Raw genomic sequence first — 6,008 nt, 5'->3', positions numbered from 1 at the left:
GAAGTAGCAAATTGGTAACTTCCTTTACATAGATGATCAATGGTGTTAGATGGGACTTGATTGTTCTTAAGCAATAATCAATGAGAGAAAGCTAGTCACTAAACTTAGCATTTCAACCACGTGATGCAAGTAATAAGGAGAAATTACAGAAAGCCTTAGAATTCCATGGAGCGAAGCAGTCAGTACATGTGCATAGGATTTGTTAGCAGAGAATGTCCTTGGTGAAGGGGACTGCCATGCCTTTTGCATGACTCTTCTTTGCCTGTCCTACAGGCTTCATGAGTGCCCCTTGGTTTGAGGTACTCAACAAGTACATAACTCAGATCATTCTTAAGTGCACTGGTTGGCAGATGTAGAAGTAGCAGCACAATATCAACAGACTGGTAAGTGGCAGAAGCAGGACCCAAATCCTAGTGACCATCATCATCATCATCATCATCATCATCGTCATCGTCCTCATTGCCATTGTCATCAGTAACAGAAGCTGTAGTAATATCAGTAGTTAGCAATGCAGATACTCAGGCACCATGCCCCCATCTAAGTCTGTTGAATCAGATAATCTGTGTTGGACCCACAAGCTGAATTCTAATAAGTATACTAGGTGATTCAGATATAAACTAAAGTTTGAAAGCCACTGGCTTGTGCTATACTGTCTTTTCTTGTCCAACATTTCTAAAAGTTCTTATCAAGACCATTATTATCATTTGGTGCCAGGTATTAAGCTCAGGCTTCACACATGCTCAGGGTGCTCTCTACTGACAAGTGATACTTACAGCCCCCACCGTACCTATTATTTCAATGAAAATGACCTGTCATACTTAACATGTAGATGTATGCTGCATGCAACAAAGAGAGGGATTGGGAAAGCTTTCTCTGTGTTGGGAAAACAAATTCATCCCAAATTTCTCCTTAATGTTCAACTATTTAAGGAACATGTCCAATACAATAAAGACTTCATTCTTTACCACAAGCCAAGGCTTCGTAAGATGATTTTGTTGGCTGGGTTTAATAGTACAGGATTGCAACCCTAGCTACAGAAAGTTTGGGCAGGAGTATCACAAGTGTAATGACAGTCTCAGCTACAGAGTGAGTTCAAAGCCAGCCTGGGCAATTGAGTCTTTCTCAAAATAAAATGTAAAACGATGTCTAGGAAGTTTCAGAGAGCTGGATTAAGACATTGTCTTCTGGACATGACAGAGCCACTGTATTCAAGACAGCTGTTGTGCTTGCATAAAGCCTGCTCAGATCAAGCCACTCAACATTCCAGCGTAAAGGGCAGAGGAGCTCCTGAGCCCCACCCCTGACTGAGGTGCTATTGATAATTGATGGCTTTTTGGCAAACTGAGGACTGTTTTCTTTAGGCGTGGTCACTGACTATTCATGAAGCTCCAGCTGATGGCCCCATACCCATATGCATGTGGACATCTCAGATTGGGCTTGGTAAGTTAAAGCAGAAGTCAGGACGTTGGGAGGGAGAGGGGAATGGAGATGGATCTGGAGGAGGTAGGTGGAAGAGTGTGGAGTGAATATGACCACAATACACTGCACGAAAGTCTCAAAGGATTATAAAACCACTATATTTTATTGGAGGGAGGAGGTAGTACTCAAGGATACAACCGCTTTTTTTGCCAAACTCTCAAGTAAAAATAGGTCATGGTGAAGGGTTTGGTCAAACCCGTCTGCTTAGCACATGTTGCAGAGGACCCAACGTCCTGGTCCCACATGTGTTTTAAGGAGATGGCAAGTTGCTCAGATGTCTGCATACTCAGGAACTAATTTGGTTGGTACTTCCGTTCTCACCTATATAAATATTCTAATTATCATTGATAATTGAAATCTAAATTTAATCAGCAAATATTCATTGATCCCTTCCCTGATACCAAGCCATCAGATACCAAAACTGTTGCTAAGTCATGATCACCTTATTCAGTCTGATTGCCACACCAGTGGAGAAGTGTGTGCCTTCTGCTGAGTAACTGAGAGGCCTTCCTTGGTTATGTCCTGTTGGTTTGTCTGTCCCAGGAGAAACAGAACAAGAGCCCTGCAGAACTAACCACAAGCCCAGTAATATCAGATGTTTCACAAAGCCCAACTCACAGTTGAAAATACACTTTAGCTAGTCACAGTGGTGTGCCCAATATCTATGACCCTCAGGAGGCTGAGACAGGAGAATTGTATCTGTCCAGTCTGAGTTACATACCAAACGGGGGGGAGGAAGGAAGGAGGAAAGAAAGGAAAAGAAAAGGAAACCCCCAAAGTGGCCAACCTAAGCCAAATAATTGAAGGGTAAGCCATTTAATGCAAAATTCTTCAAGGGTACATAATTTAACACAAGGCTTCTCTAGCCTCTCAGGAGCAAGTTCTTGCCTCCTCACACTGTAAGAGAGAGGGAGGCACAGGAATCTCAGTTTGGGGAGCAATTTGAGCAATCCTGATTCTAAACCTATCTGTCTTCTGCATCATAAGACAGCTGTATCTCACGTTTGTCTTTCTCAGAAGACAGAGACAACACAACACTGGGGAAAGTGCAGGCTTCGAATATGAAAAGCAAGAATAATTCCAGCAATGCTCTTTCACACACATATCTTGTAACAATTTGTACTCTAAGAAATGGGGCCATGCATGATGTTGTCCATAATAGAAAACCTTTTGGATATTATCAAGTTGAGATCAACTTCTGATGGGGAAATAAAATACCGCTTCCAGTGATATTTATATATTTACAGAGTGTATTGAAAAGTAGCTAGAATGCACATAAATAAGAGTATCCTTCTGTGCCAGAAGTGACTGTCCACTCAAGCCCAGGCTTCCTTACACACTGCCTTTGCCTTTGTAGCTGTGAAATGTTTCCACAGAGAAATATAACATAGCCCTTTATCTGGGAGCCTTATCATCAGACTGCTCTACCCAGTAGAATGGAAAATAAGTCACAAGTCACTTCTAGGCCAAGAGTCTTTACCCTTGGCAGCAGCTGGAGACAAGCTTTAGGGAGAGGCACAAGCACCCTGTGGATGTGCCTTCAGTCTGGAGCACGCCTGTTGGACTGTTATAAATCAGAACAGCTATTCTGTCATGTGAGTTCTACACAGCAACCTAGGTGTCAACACGTCTTCCGTATCTCTCTAAATGATACATCTTTGAAGAAAGCTAACAAAGACATTCCAGAAAACAACAGGTTGAGCTGCAGAAAGTTTTGAAGGAAAGTGGGAGCAGAAGGCCTCTCTGGGATGACATGTCACTGACCGCTGTGCCAAGTCGGCTGTGGTAAGATTTCAGGGCAGACTTTTCAAGTGGTGTGGACATGAAGTGCACACTTCCTGAAGCAGGACACCAGAGGACAACAGCAACCCCACGCAACTGGAAAACTAGCAAGGTGAGAACGGAGAGGGGTCACGGAGACCCTGTGGTGAGCAGGTGGGATGTCATACCACTATGGTGGGCAGCCAGCAGTATTTTACGACAGAGGCAGGGAATGGAATCCCTGGTTAAGAAAGAACACTGTTGTGTGGTAAATGGCTTACCCTGAGGCAGAGCTGGAATGGACTTTACTCTTAGAACAAAACACAATCTTTTCATGCCTCTATTTTCCTGGGCCCACTGCTGAGCCCACTGCTCAGGCTCGTTCCTCGCTAGTCTTGGTCAATTCTCCCCCTCCTCTTTTTATTTTTTCTCTCAGAACTCACTTTTATTTTAGTTTGTCTGGAATGCTTTCCCATCACAGGCTTGTTCCTACTTTCTCCTCTTCCCTCCTTCTTCTTTCTTTCTCTCCCCTTCTCTCCCCCACTTTCCCCCGTTCTTCTTACCCCCCCCCACAGTACCTCTTATTCCTAGCCTTTGCACATAGTATTTACTCCATCTTGGTCTCGTGTCATCTCACCCGCCACTCCGGTTTCAGCCTAGCCAGCAATTCACGTGAAAAGCTTCCATCTCCTTCTTAAGAATGATGAGTAGGGCATTCTACTCAGTGCATCCAGAGGCTACAGAGCTCTGAGGTTTATGTTCTCTTATGCTTTTCCATCTATTGGGCTATAAACTACACAATAGTGGTTTCTTTCTCTAGTGTCTAACGCATATCCAGACATTTAACAAATAGCAGCTGGGCCGGGTGGTGGTGGCGCACGCCTTTAATCCCAGCACTCGGGAGGCAGAGGCAGGCGGATCTCTGTGAGTTCGAGGCCAGGCTGGACCGACAGCCTCCAAAACAATACAGAGAAAACCTGTCTCGTAAAAAAACAAAAACAAAAACAAAAACAAAAAAACCAAAAAAACAAATAGCAGCTGGGGGAGTACAGACCAATACCAAATTGAAAGGACTTTCTTAAAGTTACAAACTAGAAAAGGACCTGTCACCTGGTGTGCAGGTGGAAATGTAGCTGAATTGGGATAAGGCCAGTGATGAATGGAGCCTATTGCTAAAATGGTCTCATGCTGTGTGGTCCCACCTCACTGGTTGTTGGTGGAAAAGTACATCTAGCTTATTTCAAGGTGAAGTCAGGCTCACCATTGCTTCAAAGAGGAGTGTTCTTCATGAACTGGCGAGAAGTACATAAATATTACATGATCTTTTAATCATCTAGAGACAAAGCATTACTATTATTATAGACACTTGTGATTGACTCATTTTTCTGTCTGATGGGGAAAACAGCTTGGGAATTTTCTTAAACATGCAGACATTCTTGTCTGGCAAATGTTTGGTGATAAAGGTCACTGTGAACTTATCGAGGAGCTCTGTGGGACAGAAGCAGCATTTATTTATGTGTATTTATGTGCTTATTCACTGATGGCTTTGCTGAGGAAAGCTATATTGTCAAGTGTTCTAATTAAGAAATAATAATGTAATTGATTTTTTATGGATTATCTACAATTGAGTCCCTTCCCAACAGCCACTCTCATTGACTACTCGGGATAATTGATGGCTTCTTAGCACAATGCCCCTGGCTGATTGCAAAGCAGTTGACACAATGTATGACAACAGTCATGAGTGAGCTCAGTGCTCACAGTGGTGACTCCTAGAACGGCAGAAAGCTGAAGTGGGGAGGATGCTATCAATTCATGAAGTGAACAGGTTGAGTTCCTTGCATTTTTGCAAAAAAGAGAAGGTTGAAATAAATCAAGGGTTTCGGAAATAAAGACAAAAATCTAACAGAACCACTTCATCTCACACACACACACACACACACACACACACACATGTGTGATGAGACACGTGTTTAAAACAGTCGTAGCTGTAGTTAAGGTGAGTTTTGAAAGTGCAAACTTGGATTCAGATCTTCACCACTGACCTCAGAGTAGCTCAAGGAGCCTTCATAGTGCACTCCAAGGTGCACCATCAGGTCCCAGACTCTAGAACTATGTCATATATTGACAAGGATCTTCAATCTCAGCTTAGAGTAATGTGTGTCAAAGTGTATCCCAGCATGGTCAAATCTGGGCATCAAACTTGGCTTAAATTTGGGACAGCTTCTGTCTCTGTATTTGCTTATTGCAGTGTGTATGTATGTGTGTGTGTATGTGTGTGTGTGTGTTTCTCTGTGTGTTTATACATGTTCAAATACATGAATGAGTTGACTCACAATCTCACAGAACTCATGAGTTTCCTTGATCTAGCAAACTTTGTGAAGTTTTCAGTGCCTGATTTATCCAGGAGGGTGGTTGACAGCAGTCAATACTAGGTTGGACACTCACATTAATTCATGTGGGAATTAAAGTTACAAATATCAACCAAGATCTCACAGCATGTCTTCATGATGTCAGCACTTATACTTTTAACCTCATAGTTGATTTATCCTCATGTTCAAAATATAAAGACCCAATATTGCTTATGGAGGGAGGTGATATATACAGTCACTGAGAAAAACTTGAGTCAAACAACTCTTTGAGGATTAAGGAATGGAATAAGGGAATCAAGCTGTGTTTTTACAAGAGAATTTTTACATAGTCTTTGTCCAGAACAGTAGTTCCCAAGGGTGGTTTTGTCCCTACAACAATCATGCATCTAAAAAAAAGTC

This window comes from Mesocricetus auratus, unplaced genomic scaffold, assembly GCF_017639785.1.
Source record: "Mesocricetus auratus isolate SY011 unplaced genomic scaffold, BCM_Maur_2.0 Super-Scaffold_100021, whole genome shotgun sequence".
Classification (NCBI taxonomy): domain Eukaryota; kingdom Metazoa; phylum Chordata; class Mammalia; order Rodentia; family Cricetidae; genus Mesocricetus; species Mesocricetus auratus.
The sequence above is the reverse complement of the archived record's forward strand: the minus strand, read 5'-3'. Positions refer to the sequence as shown.